Consider the following 17,418-nt stretch of genomic DNA (forward strand, 5'->3'; position numbering starts at 1 on the left):
GGTCATTTATTTTTCTTGAATTGAGCTGCAGGAGTGGCTTGTATATTTTTGCAAATCTCTGAAGTATTAAAGAAATCCAGATCCCAACTGACATCTGCTGACACCTGGGAAAGATTAGTAGCTGGGTGCCAATCAGATGTTATAGCTCAGAGCTACTCTGTGGCATGTCAGAAGCAGATTCTGCTCCACACCCCATGTACATGTGGCAGGGTTCCAGACTTCACCTTCTTGCAGATGAGGCTTCTAATGTTCAGCTCCTGGCTTACTGAGGATTAACCTGGATAGAACTGGCCTTTACCTCACAGAGAGTGGGGCCTGAAAATGAGGGGAATTAGGGATCACAATGACTGACATTAACAGAACTTCAAGGGTAAGAATTTGAATTCCTTTAATAATGCAGTTAATCTTCCCACTAAAATCAGAAAACTACATCAAATGTATCATTTCTGAAATGGACTGAATGTTTATGTCTCCCCAAATTCCCATGTTGAAAGCATAACCTATAAGGTGATGGTACAGGAGGTAGGGCCTTTGTGAAATAATTGTATCATGCAAGCAGAGCCCTCACACATGGGATAGGGCCCTTACAAAAAGAGACCCTAGAGAGATCCCTTTCCCCTTCAAGTGTGTGGTTACAGCAAAAACACCTCCGTCTATGAATCAGAGAGTGGACCCTCACCAGGAATCAAATCTGCCCACACCTTCCTCTCTGACTCCCCAGCCTCCAGGACTGTGAGAAATGAATTTCTGTTACTATAAGCCACTGTGGCTAAGGTATTTTATTACAGCAGCCCAAACTGACTAAGACAGTTTCCTAATCCTTTCATTAGTGTTTTAAGTTTGAATTATTCTTCCTTCTAAGGAAAAGTAAGTAGTGGTCTGATGACATCCAGCTATGTACCAAAGATGGAGGAGACATCCATCTCTAAGATACATGCTTCCCTTTCCATTAAGGTATCCCTAATTCGAACATCTCCTACCTCTCAGCTTTGAAGGATTAGAAAATGAAAACTACACACTTACACACACACATGCAAAAAGACCAAGGTCCAAGTCACCTGTCATCCCTCAGGATGTGATTTTCTTCATCACTTAACTGTCTTCCCCTGAAGAACAAATTATGCTACCCTGAAATGAATGTTAATCTTTTAGCCCACAGGGAAAAGGCAACAAACAGCCAAATATCCGCTCATCACAATTGTGCTTAAATGAAGCAGGATTTAAGCTGCTATTATGTGGACAACCCATGATCTTTATTAGAGTTTACTTTCCATAATTACTTCAGGGAACTATGATAAGCCCAGAGCCATTTCTGAGTCTTGCATTCATTATGTGTTGCTTTGCCCAAGGAAGCAAATATAAATTAGAGGATTCTGCCAAGCTCCCAAGATTCCTGAATCATCCACCACAGAAAGAGAAGCGTAGCATCCTGGAATCCTTTGGGTATCTGAGAATACACTCTGCGCCAAAGGAGAAATACACAGATCATTTCTCTGACTCAGAGAAAAATAGAAAGTTGCTGAGGGGATAGTATGACAGTAAATATTTACACAGATTTGTTTTCCCAAAGCCAATCTGGAGGACTATGAACAGTGTCCTTAAAAGAGCTGTTACTTGGAATGACCATAACCAAGAAAAGCTGTGGGAAAAAACAGGTTTATCTTAGACAGTATGGCTGAGACCTTGCCACAAACTCTCCTCTGGGAAAGTCACAGGGAATGAGAGATGGTTTGAAGAGTTGAGAGACACAGGAAATAGAAGGAGGGCGTGGAAGAGTGAGGCAGTTTGAGGGGATAACAGACACAAGTGTGTGGTCAGGCTGCTTATGATGGTTGTTTTCTCTCTGTACATCCCCTGCTTGACTAGTGCCTGCTCCAGCTACACTCTCCTCAACTGACTGACCTTATGCATACTTTCCCCAAACCCAAGCTAATGACTGTTCTAACTTTGGCCACTATGACAGCTTATCAAAGGGGTAGTGAGGGGCAAGCTCCTCTACTGGTTTCTCTGGTAACTGATGAGTCCCTATAATCATAACTTCCCCTTACCCCTGGAAGTGAAGACATTTGCCACACATCATAGATCGTCACTCCAGAACCTTGCTTTGAACATGCAAGATTCCCCTTCCATTAAGCCATTGATGTCTGTCACTGACTCCAGGCTCTTTCTTTGGTCTTGAAGCTGTGCAAAAACAAGATATATGATGTTGCACCGAAATAAAGAGAAGCCCCAAGGAAATGCTCACATGGTCCATCCATGATTGTGTTAAAGAGACATGAGGTGAGACTTTCAGCCAAGAAGAGCTTTGGCACCTGACAGCCCCCACTTCACCTTCTACAGAGCAATCAATCACTCCTCAAGCAAAAGGAAGTGTTGGTGTCCCTTGTTTATGTGCATTCAAAGAGAAAAAAGTTTGTCTCTAGGAGGAAAAAAACTAATAAACATGCAGTCATTTTATACCTTGGAGAAGTTTATTTTCTTTTTTTTAATTCTTTTTTTTTTCTTCTTTTCTTTTCCATTTATTTTTATTAGTTGAAGGCTAATTACAATATTGTAGTGGTTTCTGCCATACACTGACATGAATCAGTCATGGATTTACATGTATTCCCCATCCTGATCTCCCCTGCCACCTCCCTCTCCACCCGATCCCTCTGGGTCTTCACAGTGCACCAGCCCCGAGCATTCGTCTCGTGCATCCAGCCTGGGCTGGTGATCTGTTTCACCCTTGATAATATACACATTTCGATGCTGTTCTCTTGAAACATCCCACCCTCACGTTCTCCCACAGAGTCCAAAAGTCTGTTCTGTACTTCTGTGTCTCTTTTTCTGTTTTGCATATAGGGTTGTTGTTACCATCTTTCTAAATTCCATATATATGTGCTAGTATACTGTATTGGTTTTTATCTTTCTGGCTTACTTCACTCTGTATGATGGGCTCCAGTTTCAGCCATCTCATTAGAACTGATTCAAATGAATTCTTTCTAATGGCTGAGTAATATTCCATGGTGTATATGTACCACAGCTTCCTTATCCATTCGTCTGCTGATGGGCATCTAGGTTGCTTCCATGTCCTGGCTATTATAAACAGTGCTGCGATGAACATTGGGGTGCACGTGTCTCTTTCAATTCTGGTTTCCTTGGTGTGTGTGCCCAGAAGTGGGATTGCTGGGTCATATGGCAGTTCTAATTCCAGGTTTTTAAGAAATCTCCACACTCTTCTCCATAGCGGCTGTACTACTTTGCATTCCCACCAACAGTGAAAGAGGGTTCCCTTTTCTCCACACCCTCTCCAGCATTTATTGTTTATAGACTTTTAGATAGCAGTCATCCTGACTGGCGTGTAATGGTACCTCATTGTAGTTTTGACTTGCATTTCTCTGATAATGAGTGATGTTGAGCATGTTTTCATGTGTTTGTTAGCCATCTGTATGTCTTCTCTGGAGAAGCATCTGTTTAGTTCTTTGGCCCATTTTTTGATTGGGTCATTTATTTTTCTGGAATTGAGCTACAGGAGTTGCTTGTATCCTTGGAGAATTTTAATTCTAAAAGAGCTGACAGAATTTCAACCATAGGATTCCAAGTAAAAGATACATTGCAGAAAACAAGGGTGTCTTTGATTGCAAAGAATCTCTCATCAATAAAACAGAGCTACCCTACTGAATCCCAGTTTTACTAATAGGAAAGTATAGTTGAAACCTATGAGGTTTGGAGCAGCTGGAAAAGTATAAGAGGTCATCTAAACCAGTGGTCTTCTTAGTCGATGGAGCATCAGGGTGCCAGCAGAGAAGCGTCAACAACCACCGTGCCTTACAGTTGAGGAATGTCACTCAGAGAGGTTATGGGATAGAATGGACTTGCCGTAAAAGAGCTAGAGCCACAATTTGGGTTTCTTGTCTGACATTCCACCATGTCACCTGCTTATCATGTCTTATATGATTGTTTCTTTCATCTTTTTTTTTCCTCAGAGTTCTTTTTATTAAGATTTTCTGAAATTCTCAGACTATCAAGCATAGCTCAGACTGTACACACTTAGAGTAAATTGGACCAGACATGTCCTATAACCATAAGCTTCCACTAGGAAGTTTTGGAACCACCTTTACTACATTCAACAGAATAACAACAACAAAAATCAACAAGAAAAGTCCAAGATCTAGATTCCCATTAGAATCTTCTCAAGCTTAATTTTCAGGCTATTTCACATTTTGATAGGATTAATTGCCACACATGTGACCTGAGATGACTATTGCTCAAAGTCAATTCCTCCATTACTGAAGTTGTTATCAGCATTTTGGAATTAGAGAATAAGGCCATATCTTAAAGAACTCCCTGGGAGGCACAAAACACTAATCCATCAACATGCAATAATGCCTTTTGGTGTATTAGTGTACCATGTTAGCTAATTGTTATGAATCAAAAGGAATGGGAAAAAAAAAATACTGGTAACTTTGAGAATAAAGTAAATAGAAGGAATAGTATATAGAAATATATATTCATTTTGTGTGTGAAAGATTTGAACAAATTAGAGTGAGAGAAGGCTTGAATACAAGGAGGGTGGATGTTAGGCAGGAATGTAGGCAAGAGATGCTGAAAAAGATTCAAGCTGATTTCTAAACCCCACCACAGTCATGCCCCATTGTGGCCCAGAACAGCTCACAGATATGCTACAAAATAACCACAGAGACTTTTCTAACTCAGGTGGATGCATCCTAGGCCCACAGTGGATGCAAACTGACCACAGAGGCTTCTCCATCTACAGCACATAGTGCCCTTGATGCACAGTTGTGTCCTCAAGTGACCTTAGGCAGCTGGAGCCCAGACTGAATTATAGGAAAGACATGAACCATAGAGCCTGTTGTTATGTAATTCTCAACTGTCAATCAAAACTGTCAGTCCATGCCCACACCTAGATGAAAACATAATAACTCTACCTGGAAAACTCTGTATATCATCATTGCAGCACCAGTGCCTCTCTTGACTTAGCCTACCTCTCCCTTGAGGTATTCTTTCTGTTCTTTTTTAATAAATTTGTTTTTGCCATGGGTAACACCTCAGATTCCTTGTGTATTTACCAGGAACTGAAGCCCACAAGGGAGGGTCTTCTTCAACCCTCCCCAAATCGTGTAACATGGAAAGACATAAACCCTACCGATGAGAGCTGGAACTGACCTGGACAATTTGAAGATTCTGGGCGCTTAAAAACAAAAGCCCAAGTAGAAGATCCATGAGCAGAAAAGAGAGACTAAAGAGAGGGCAAAGATTTTTACTAATGACCATTCTTACTGTCAGGCGAGCGTATGCTCCTCGGTTCTGTCTCATCACAACAAAGATTTGGAGTGACGGACATTACAGCCCTCTTGCCGTGTCACATCTCTCGGGTCTTGGACAGACTGTGTTATAGCTCTTAGACACATCAGTGTTACAGCTCCACTTTATTTAGAAGCTAGAGGGAAAATCCATTTTTGAGGCGTGAGGGCCAAAGACGCAAAGAGAAGAATGCCCCATCACTCGGGGGTGGAGAGAGAGAGAAAGAGTGAGCGAGTGCACGCACACATGGGAGAGAGAGAGAGAGCCCTTTGGCTCCTCTTTTTATGTGTTTTTTCCTTCCCCCTGGGCCTGTCCTATGCAAATTGGGCTTAGGCTGCAGTGCTGTTCTACCTGAAGTTCTCACTCCAGTCCTCGGATCTTCCTTTGACCTTCTCTATTCTATTTTTGAGGGCTTTTCCCTTCCTTGTCTTTTAGCCACTGCTATTTTGAACTCCTTTTCCCTATTCCAACTACCTAACATTACCCAGGGTCAGGCTTGCCTCATTCTATTTCCAAGACTTAATACAGGGATTACTAGAACTAATCGCTAGGTTTCCCAGGTGGCACTAGTGGTAAAGAACCCACCTGATAATGAAGGATAAATAAGAGACACAGGTTTGATCCGTGGGTCTGGAAGATTCCCCTGGAGGAGGAAACGGCAACCCACTCCAGTATCCATAGACAGAGGAACCTGGTGGGCTACAGTCCATAGGGTCACAAAGAGTCAGACACAACTGAAGTGGCCTAGCATGCCCACACTAGAACCAAAAACAATAGTGACATTTCTTCTTAAAATGTGGTATATATATATATATATATATATATATATATATATATACCTGATTTGCTAGCCAATATTTCTTTTCTTGTATTTTTTCTGTGTCTGCATATGTGGCATTATAAATGACTTTAGGAATAATCTTCACTTCCATCTATTCAACTATTCATATTTCCTCACTACAGCCTTCTGAAATCCTCACAGAATATTCAGATTGATTTTTGGCTGCCCTTATGATATCCACAACTGTAGAAGCAGTCAGAATGATGTAGACAACAATGTCATCTGTCTTTCTGGGTGGTTTCACATTTGCAGTCTTTTGGGTATAAGACCCAAAACATTTCTGGGCTTTGCTGAGGATATAGGTTTCTTCTGCCAGCTTCTACATTCTTTTTTTTTTTTCTTTTATATCTCATTCAAAAACCTTTGTACCCACATCTCATTTTTTTTTCTTTAGGTATCTTTCCTCTTTTTCACTATAACCATGCAAATTGTTTTCAGATATTCTTTGTGTGATGTTAACAGCACAAAGTAAGGTTGAATTACATGGCATTTTAAAAGCCATTTTGAAGGTTAATAGCTTTTGTTGTGTTTCTTTATGACTTAGAATGCTCCACAAAAAAGTCTCCCAGGGTCCCCACCCCCACATCCCTACAGTACCTCTTATTTGGGAGCAGTAGTCAGAGTCAAACTCTGTGCTTTCCTATTGAGAAACAACATTTGCAACTCTGTGGTTATCTTGTTGGATTGACCACTATAATTAGCATCCACTCTGCAGCACACCACCCTCCTCTCACAAATATATGTCCTAAAATAACTCTCTTTATTGTTTACATTGTTTTGAATACCAACATTTATTAACACATTGTCAGTGAATCACTCAGTTTAAATGCCTCCCCCAATTCATAATCTTGTGATAAAAGATATTGTTCAAAATTTTTAAGACATCATGAAGAAGATTATTAACTGAAAACTCCTGTGTTTGCTTGCCAATTGAAGAAAAATCTTTCATTTAAAAAAGGGGAAGAAAAAGAGTAGTGATATGATTTTTCACAAGAATAGAATGCTGCAATTTGCGCAAGCAAAAGCTTCTAAAAGCCTGCCTTGTAGGAAGGCTTACTTTAGAAAAGCAAAATTTCACTAACGTAACAGACTCTTGAGCCCACGGAGACATTATTACATATTCTCTCCTTTAACTTATAATTTCTTTGAGGTCCCAGGTTGCTACAGCAGAGCACCGGAGAGTTGTATATTTGAAAACGAAATCCAGTTTGATGTCTTCTGGTTTGCTTTTTATTTCCAACCACAGTAGCCCAGTTTAAGCCAGTGAAGCTGATGCTAGGGGTTCTATTTGAGGGAAAATCTGGAACAGTCTATTTTGACTCTAATACTTACTTGATCTAGCATTTAAAATCCTTTGTATCCATTCAAAAGCAAATTGCTTAAAATTTCTACTATAGACCTGCCATAGTTTGATTAAAGACCTCATGAAGAATATAAGTTAATAGCAGATATGAATCTTTTTTAGAACTAGGCATAAATCCTCTGAACCTAAAGAAATGTTGCAGTGTATAGCACATTCCTATACACCATTTCACCAAAGCAGTTCTCCTGCTTTCTGGAAACAAAACAACTGTTCATCAACCCCCTTACCCCAGGCAAGGACAAAAAGGCTAGTTTCAGCTGGATGATACGATTCAGGTGTCTTTGTGCCAGCAGAGCTCAACCAAACAAGGAGTTAATGAAATCTCGCTTTTTATCAAAGGACTCTCAGGATGGGGGAACCGTTTATTTTTTAGTTACTGAAGTCTATCAAGTCTCAGAAACTTCAGTGCTTTCAAAAGGAAAATACAATTGCTATGGCAGGGTGTAGTCAATTGTGTCTTTTAAAAATACAATGGGGTAGCTACATTTCAAACAGAACCTTCAAAGAGTACCCTGCAGTGAATAAGATAGACAAAAAAATGTTCTCTTTTGTAACCATAGGTAGTCCTTGATTCCATAGCAAGGTTGTGTTGGCAATCGAAATTTCCCAAATCATTGCGTTTGGAAGCTAAAAGAAATCTCCATCTTTCCTGAATTACTTGAAGTCAGTAACTACTAAACTATTAGTTTGAAGAAGAGAGAGTGTGCTTGATGAGGGCTTCCCTGGTGGCCCAGTGGTAAAGAATCTGCCTGAAATGCAGGAGCCACAGGAAATGCAGATTCGATCCCTGGGTTGGTAAGATCCCGTGGAGGAGTGCTTGGCAACCCACTCCAGTATTCTTGCCTGGAGAATTCCAAGGACAGAGGAACCTGGCAGGTTACAGTCCACAGGGTCTCAAAGATTCAAACACGACTGAAGTGACTGAGCACACACACACATGTTTAGTGAAATATCTGTACTATTAAAACCATTCTAAAAAATCAAGTAAAGAAATCTTCAGCCTTGATTAATTGGTAGAACTATTCAGAATCCATGTGATACTGATATTTTGTAGGAAGCCTTAGCCTATTCAGCCTTTAGCCATAGTAAAGGAGACTTTTTCCTTACTCCAACTTTAAAACTGCAGTAAATTCATTCAATTCATGCCTTAGTCACATAAAACTGAAATTTATGAAAAGTTCAACCTGTCACTTTCCTAGGAATGCCTCCTGATGAACATCCGTTGATGGTTGATTGATTCAAAAAACCATTGTGGGGAAAAGGAAAGATGTCACATTGAAATTATACACCCCTGAAGGGCTGTGTATAGTAAATCCATTATATAGTCCTTTTATTATTTATTAAATTATAAAGGAAATGAATATTGATTTCTGTAATTGAGGTAAAAAGTAAGCAAGTAATTGCCTTGTGCTAAGGCAAGATAAAAATTATATACCATTTCATGGAAAGGATGAAAAAGACGTGAACATATTCTTAAATCATTGCCTAGGTAATTAATAAATATAATGGAAGCATTTTACCTCCTAGCAACTGATGGGAATACCCAGAAACATAATAAAAACTAATAAAAGTATCCAAGTGTCATACTGCAGAGTGTGGTAAGACTGTTGTTCCCATGCCGTTCTCAAACACACCTGCAAACACAGATGGTAAATTGCTACTAGGAGCTCCAGTTGGAAAAGAAGAAAAGGAAAGCCATCTTTTTAAAGTATCATTTAAATGTTTTAGAATGTAATATACTACATAAGAAAAGAACAGCTTTCTTTTTCTTTCTTTTTTTTTTTTTTTTTTTTTGGTCTGGGGAGGGATCAGTCATATTTTTCTCACTCTAAAAGATACCTGCTCATTAATAGAAATTTCAAAAATTCAGAAAAGTATACAGAAGAAAAAGAGTTCTCACAAAACCACTGTTTTGGTGTATAATTCCTGTTTGGGCAGTGCATAGTTCTTTTATACTATTCTGATCACATGGAGATCAGTCAAAATTAAGGAATGTCCCAAAGCAGTTGGTAATCAGCAAAGATTGTTGAAAATGAGTGATAAAATAATCTAAAATAGAAGGAATATTTTTATCAGAGGTATAGAAGATACTATACATAATATCTACAGAGGTACTGCATACTCAATATAGGCAGCAATGTTTGGGGCAAAAGAAAAATATATGTCTGTATTAACTCTGAAAACAATTCAAAATGGACATTCTGAACATATTTTGAACAATGTAAACTTAATTGAAATGCACTATACATCTCTCCCTTGAGAAGCAGAGCCCTCAATGTGGCTCTATTCCCTAGGCAAGCCAGCCAGACCCTTTGTAACTGGTTTACACTGGATGTCTTCCACTGGGGAAAAGGCATTGATTCAGTGTGTGACCAGTCAGACTGTGCCTTCCATGCCCACGTACTTCTGCCAGGCCAGTACCAGCAACACAGACAGGGAATGTCTTCTTCCCTCATGTGATGCCACATACAATTGCTTCTGATAAGGCAACACATTACTCAGCAAAAGGAGAAGGGAAATTAGCATATACGCACAGGATTCACTGGTCTCACCCTGACAACCCAACTGATGGAGCAGTGAAGCAGCCCACTGAAGACTAGGTCACACAGTAAGCTGTTATCTTGTGGGAGACAGTCTCTTGTATGTTTGGTTCCTCAGGAAGCTGACCCTGAGAAGGTGATTAGCATAAGGGGTCTTAGGATTAAATTCTGTGGAGGAGATGGAAGGAAGCAGGGTTGAACAGAGACAGAAGCTGTGATATAGGCTGAATGGAAGCCTCAGCTAACCCTGCAGAGAGAACTGAAGATGAGACCATCCAGAATTGGGGATGGGGGGATGGGCATTAACACATGCATGTTAACTAGTCATGCAGTGCAGCAGGCCCTAGGAAAAAGACCAGGACCTCTTGAGCTGAAGCAACCCTGAAAAGAGCTGAAAGCTGAAGAGTTGAAATCTCTCTGCCAATCACAGCCACAGTGGCTGAGAATGAATATTTTATTTCTGAAGAGGGGGCCTGGATAATGCATCAAAATGTCTGCCTTAAGTCCTGTCTTGAAATGGAAGACATGCTCTAAACCAGGAAATAAAACCTGGTTTCTGGGAATAGGTGGTAGAAGTGAAGGTGATTCCCTTCACTATTGTCCTTAATAACCTACCTGCAGAGGGTTTGCTTCCCAGGCCCTAACATTTCTGTGCTCTGCTGTTTTGGCTGTCATGGTTCCCAAGAAAGGAGTACTTCCACTAGGAAATAGTAAAAAACTTCCTTTTAACTAGAGGCTGAGACTGCTATCCAGCCATGTCCAATTCTTTACGCCAGTGAGATGGCAAAGAAAAAAATTTCTGTGTTTCTAGGAAGATCGACTCTGATTATTAACGGGAAATGGTGTTTCTTCTAAACAATGAAGAGAGGGAAAAGTATGCACAGAGTCTGAAAAGAAAAATTCCATTGAGTGAAAGTCAATGGGTTACTCCAGTAACCCAATGCAGAAAAGTCTACTCATAATCCCAACCCTTCAGCAATTAAAGTTTTAAATCACTTAGGTAAAGAAATCTAACCAGTTAAGGTAAGAAAAGAGAACATGGAATGGATATTGGGAGAAAGAATTCATGAATACCAAGTACAGCCACATGACCAGTGTTAGACGCGAGGACAACAGTGACTAAACATTTCCTTCCTATATTTCAGAACATATCTATATTTATTAACTTTTTTCTCCCTTTCTATGTCTAATTCTATCCTTGTTTGTAGTGGTTAACCCTATAAAGGCATACTACATCCAGAAAGGCATACTGTTGGAATGCAGCCCTGCTCTCTATAGAATGCCTGAGGGAGCAAGCCTGCATCAGAAGGCCTTGAGCATGATTCTCACAAAAATGCTAAAACATAGATTTCCTACATGGGTCACTGGGCTCCTATGACCTATCACTTGCAAATTTCTGTCCACAGAGTCTAAAACACAGGAAAACTACCTTGTAAATTATCTTCTTTGTTACTCTTACTTGAAACATTCATCCTATCAGCAGGAAAAGGGAGAGACAGAGCTTCTGAAATACTACTCACTTCAGTTGGCTCCAACCATGTCATACCTTCTTCCTATATCTATATTCATTCAAAGTCTCCTCTGCAGTAGTTCTATGTTGCCCTTAGTGGAAACTTGAAGTTCAACCTTTCTTTTCCCATCTATAATTTCTCCATCAGAAATCTCATCAGTGTTCATGAATTCAATTAGCAATTAATACAGGTGTTTCACAAATTCATACCTTAGCTCAGACAAAACCATTCCTCTGAACTCAACCTATTTATCCAATGTACTACTCAACATCTTCACTTGGAAATTTCTAAGGTGTATCAGATACAACACATCAGGGCTCAAATTCACTATCTCTTCCTCAAAATCTAGTGCTCAAGTAAGTGAATCAAACTGCTATCATTCAGCTTCTGAAGGTAGGAACATAAATGTGATCTTTATTGCCTTTTCCAACACCTAACATCCCAAGTAGCTTGTCCAGTTGATTCAGCTTTTAAGTTCCCACGTCTGCAAATTTCCACTGCCATCATCCTATTCCCAAGTGACAGGGATAGCATGGTGCCCTCAAAGAAGTATTCTTGGACTATTACAATACTTCTAATTGGACTCCACTAGCTCTTTCTTATCTCTTTATCATCTGTTCTTCTTAGCAGCAAGGAATATTTTTTTTCGAAAGCAAGTCTGATTTTACAATTTAAAATTCCTCAGTAAGTTCTGCATTTCTTGGACTTAAGCCAACATTACCACCAACCATGAGGCTTTCTCAGGTCTAGGTCCTACCTCTCATACTCTATCCTTCCCTGGACCACAGGCACATTGGCCTTCTCTCAAATCCACAAGCATCAATCCTCTTTTCTGCTATAGGACCTCTGTGCACACTGCTTCCTTGTCTGGAATAAGCCTGGACCCCTGTCAGGAGTTAGCTTTCACACGTGTACACACACACATAAACACACATGCGTGTATATGCACACACTCACATAATTAATTCCTATTCAGGTTAATCCAATTCATGAGAATCTTTCCTCAAAGACTTCCTTAATGCCACACTCAAGATCAAAATGCCTGGCTAGGTACTCTCATATCACATTTCATTTCCTTCATAGCTTTAGATTAAACAATAATTTCTTTGGTTCTGTTACTTAATGTCATCTTCCCCACTGGACAATAAGCTCCACAAGGTCAGGGCCATGATAATTTTATTTATTTTACCCTCGGCATCTAGCAAAGTATCTCACACAGAGGTAGCACTCTCTAAAGGTTTGTTGAATAAAAAGTGGCAAAAAAGAGTTTTCAAAGACTTTTAGTCTTGAGAGATTTTCTAAGAGAAAGGAAAATGATTTTAAATTTATAAAGCACTTTTACACACATAATCTCATTTATCTACACAAAGGCCTATTAGATGAACTGGCTACAATGCTTTGCCAGCTTATAAATCTCTGCTGCATGCACTATTTGCACCCCTTCACTCAGGTCTTCCTAGTTCAAGTACAGATATTTCTGGTCTATGGCAAAATTGCCTTCCTGAAAAACCTCACTGGAGGAAAACAGGGTTGTGGCAGACCAGTAGAAACTTATGAGATTATAATCAGAAGATAAAAATAATCACAGTTCTGTTAAATCCACGAGCACAGACGCTCATGGCACTGCTGATATTTGCACCTAAAATCACCCTCAGTATATTCTTTTCAATCTTATACCCTTGGGCTTTTGCCTCCTCCTTTGAGATGTAGATTCCTGCAGAATTCATTTCCAATAGAGTTCAATCATATAAAAATTAAAAATTTAATCCAGGAATACTCTTCTTCTTTACCTTTTTTAACATGGGAGCCATGTGTCCTCAGCTGTTGCTCCTGCACTTGCAGATTCCCCCAAAAGCATCTCATGGCAGAAATTATCCCATTTTTGAAGCCACTATAAAAGGAAGCTGCTTTCTCAAATGAAAAGAAATCACTCTAAAGTATTTGTCATCTGTTTCCTTAAAGTCTTCCTTATTGCTAAGGTTTTTTCCTCAATTGTGAAAAATTTATATCTGATGACTATAAAATATTAATATTGTGGAACATAAAATGACACACCCTCCATGTTATGCCAACATCATCCCCCCATTGTCAACTGCATATAAGCTAATCCATGTTAAAGAAACATGCATTTCAGCAGAACAAATTGTATAGTGTTCATTTACTATATCCCTGATATGAATGGCATTGGCAAACTCACTTCAATATTGAAATTTTATCTCTTTATTGAAAATGTCTCTTCAACTTACTAATATTTGTACAAAGAAATGTACACTCTAACCACTGCAGATCTTTCTTATCAAGGTGTTTTGTAAATGACAGTCAAACAAAAAGTTTTTATCAAAACAGAAGACATCATTAAGGGTTGTTTTTTTGTTTGTTTGTTTTAATAGTTTAGTGTTGTTTTCTGAAGGCTGTATAGACAATTCAATAAGCATTAAAAAAAAAAAAAAAAGAAACCTTTAGGGTAAGATTATCTGTATTACAGAATAAAATACCCCATTTTGATCTTCTTGCAATTTATGAAACCACCGTACTTAAAGTAATAACATATACTAAAAACTGAGTCTAACTGATGTGTTCCATGATTTAAAGCTGTCATGTAGCTGACAAATAAGAAAAATCAAACCAGCTAGAACATATCCCTATGAGCACAATGCTACACACACTGGAGGTCAATATCTTTCTACAAGACATTTCATACACTCAGATATTTTACCTGACATATGACTTATCCTTGACAAAAATTGAAGGCATTTTGCTGTGCACATTCTGTTGACATTTTGTGAAATATTCTAAAATGGAATCCTTTTTTGTGAGTTCTTCAAAAAAAGAAACTTAATTTTCTCAAAGTTTCTCTTAAAGTAAGGCAAAGTAAAATGGATTCTAAAATGAAATCAATGTATTTTACTCTTCTTTTTTTATTTTACTTTTCTTTTAACCACAAAGTATATAAAATAAATTTGCTTAATATTATATATACACATAAGAAGGTAGCAGTTTTTTTAAACTTTCTATTTTATCTTGAAGTATAGCCAATTAACAATGTTGTAATAGCTTCAGGTGAACAGCAAGGGACTCAGCCACACATATACATGTATTTATTCCCCCCACATGCCCCTCTCATCCAGGCAGCCACATAATGTTGAGCAGAGTTTCCCAAGCTAGAAGGTAGCAATTTTAAAATATCTATTCCTCCTTATTCAACCACCAAAATAACAATAGAAATATTTATACAAACACAACAAATTATGATAGTTATCAAACTAATAAACTTCAAAAGCAATGGCAATATGAATAAAAGCAATGTGGATCCAAATCCCACACTCTTGTTGGCTCTAAAAGACAATGTGAAGAGTAACCATCAAAATGGAAGAATTTTGAGTGGTATATCTAATCATCTACTCCTTGTAGAAGAGGAGATGATCTGAAGTATGGATCCATATTCATTGAGGGGAAGAAGCTGGCTAGGTGGCAAGGGTCTTAGGAAAGTGTACAAGATCAATGACTTCACAGAATAGACACAAAGTGGTAAAATACTTCTATTGCATTTTTGTGCACATAAATACTTACCAGAGGTCACTAGAAAACAAATGGGAGTGGGAGCCATCCTGTGAATATCAGTCACCACAATTTCGCTGTCACTCCAATATTTAATCTGCAAGGTCATGTAAAAGTGGCTATGATGATACATGTAGAGGCAATAGATAGGATCAACAGCATAGCTTTCCTATTACCACTGTTTATCTGGTACTATGAGTACCCCTTCTGCCAAACATGGAGAACCATGATGAGACATCTAGAACAACTATCCAGCCATCTGCTGGCAATATCATTGTTTTAAACTCCTCTCATTATGAAGAACATTTGGTCTACATTGAAATAAAGACCACCACTCTATTGGTAACCCTGTCTGTGATCATATGAAATGTCTCTATTTCTATTCTATTACTATATTCCAGAACTGATGTTATTTCAAGAAGATTTTCTTCTGACCCAAGACTGAATTTTATGACCAAGAAAAAAAAAAAGTGAAGTTATCAGCTGACATCTGTGGTGTATTTCCTGTTATTTTCATGCATCATCATGAGAAATCAGATGACTTCACAGAACAATACACTGAATTATTGAAGACCCAATTATAGCATCATCTTGGAGGCAACACCTTGCACAGTCAGAGTGTTCTCCTACTGGAGAACTGTATATGCTATATGGTCTGGTGGGAGCAACACATCTTAGCATTACATGTAACTGCAAAACAAAAGTTTTCCATCACAATGCACAACTTTAGGTTATACGAGTTTAACTGTATTAATACCCAAGGAAAGAATATTTCTGGAAGGGACCAAATTATTAGTTTCACTAAATTTGAGGTTGATACAACTGTATGACCCTTACAAGCATTTTAGGCAGTTTAAGTCATGAAATAAATAGAAAAGAGAGAAAAGCAGAGTTATTACTAAGTTTGAGTAATTATTCTTGATTATCAAGGAGCAATATTTTGTGCTACAGAAAGAAAGTGGAGAATCACATCTCCTTTCTTTTAGCATGCCCGGTGGTAAAAGTTTATGGAAGACTAGAACAACCCAGCACAAGCAGGACTGTCAACGTCCCTCATGCCTCGGGATTGAGTTGAGGTTACCCCAACCAACCCAGGTTTAAAAAAAATTTAAGAAAAAGCTAACTAAGGTGCTGGCTTAGGAAAAAAGGAAACATAAGACAGGAAAGAAAAAAAATACAAATACCAACTATACTGTCATGACCAGTTGCAGAAACGAAGACTATAGGGGTTATATTTTTCTTTGTTCTTGACATATATATTTTTTTCATTTTATTTATTTTTATTAGCCACTTTCTCTCTTCCTTCTCTCTTCCTCTAAAAATTTTAAAAAAATTGTTGTTGACAGCTAACTTATAATTTAATCATCAGGTTAAATATGTCAAAGTAGAGTTGTGACCAAAGTAAAACAGGAATAAATATCACTCAGAGATGATATAGGGCTAATTGGATTTTAGATCTTATCTTTTGGGGAAAGGACTTTACATATATGGAGAACAATTGTATTGTGTTTACAGAAACATGTTGTTACTCTTTTAATTCTTATTTGAAATGGTGGTTTCAACAGTTTTTTAAGAAGGTTTAAGCTTGAGGACAAAGACCTTATCAGGACAAAGACCTAACCCATCATTATTTCCACAGTATGCCAGTCTAGCCTATGCATAGCAAATGTCAACAATTACTGAAGATCATACATATGGAACCTAGATCATGGGTTGAGGAAAAGAATTTTCGATGAAATTAAGAAATCAGCAGTTCCATTGTAAACAAGACCAGCAACTACTGGCCTCTGGCACAAAACTGGAGTCTTATTTGCACACTTTTACCACCAATTCCCCTATCAAAGTGGTCAGGCTGTTACTTAGCCAGTAGCTTTTGCTCTACAACTGACAACTGACTGATATTTGTAATATTCAAAAAGTATCACAGCAAGTCACCCATTAATTCACTTGACTGGAGAAACTATGTTTGTCCTAATATTGATTAGTCTTTTAACAGTTTCAATTGCAGTCATTATTTAGGACTCATAAATCTAGAATTTGCAGTAAGCTTCACTCAAGCTTGTATATTTACAGTTAGCTATACTTTATTTATATGATAATACTTACTGACTCACCAAACACATATATATTACATAGTAAGTCTTAACCCAACCACTAACAGAATTATGCACACTTTTGATACCATCAGGATTAATTATGTTTTCGTTTAATTTAACAACTTCATTAATTTTGAGGCTTCCCAGGTGGATTAGTGGTAAAGAATTTGTCTCCCAAGCAGGAGACCTGGGTTTGATCCCTGGA

Source organism: Muntiacus reevesi, chromosome 11 (assembly GCF_963930625.1).
Source record: "Muntiacus reevesi chromosome 11, mMunRee1.1, whole genome shotgun sequence".
Classification (NCBI taxonomy): Eukaryota; Metazoa; Chordata; class Mammalia; order Artiodactyla; family Cervidae; genus Muntiacus; species Muntiacus reevesi.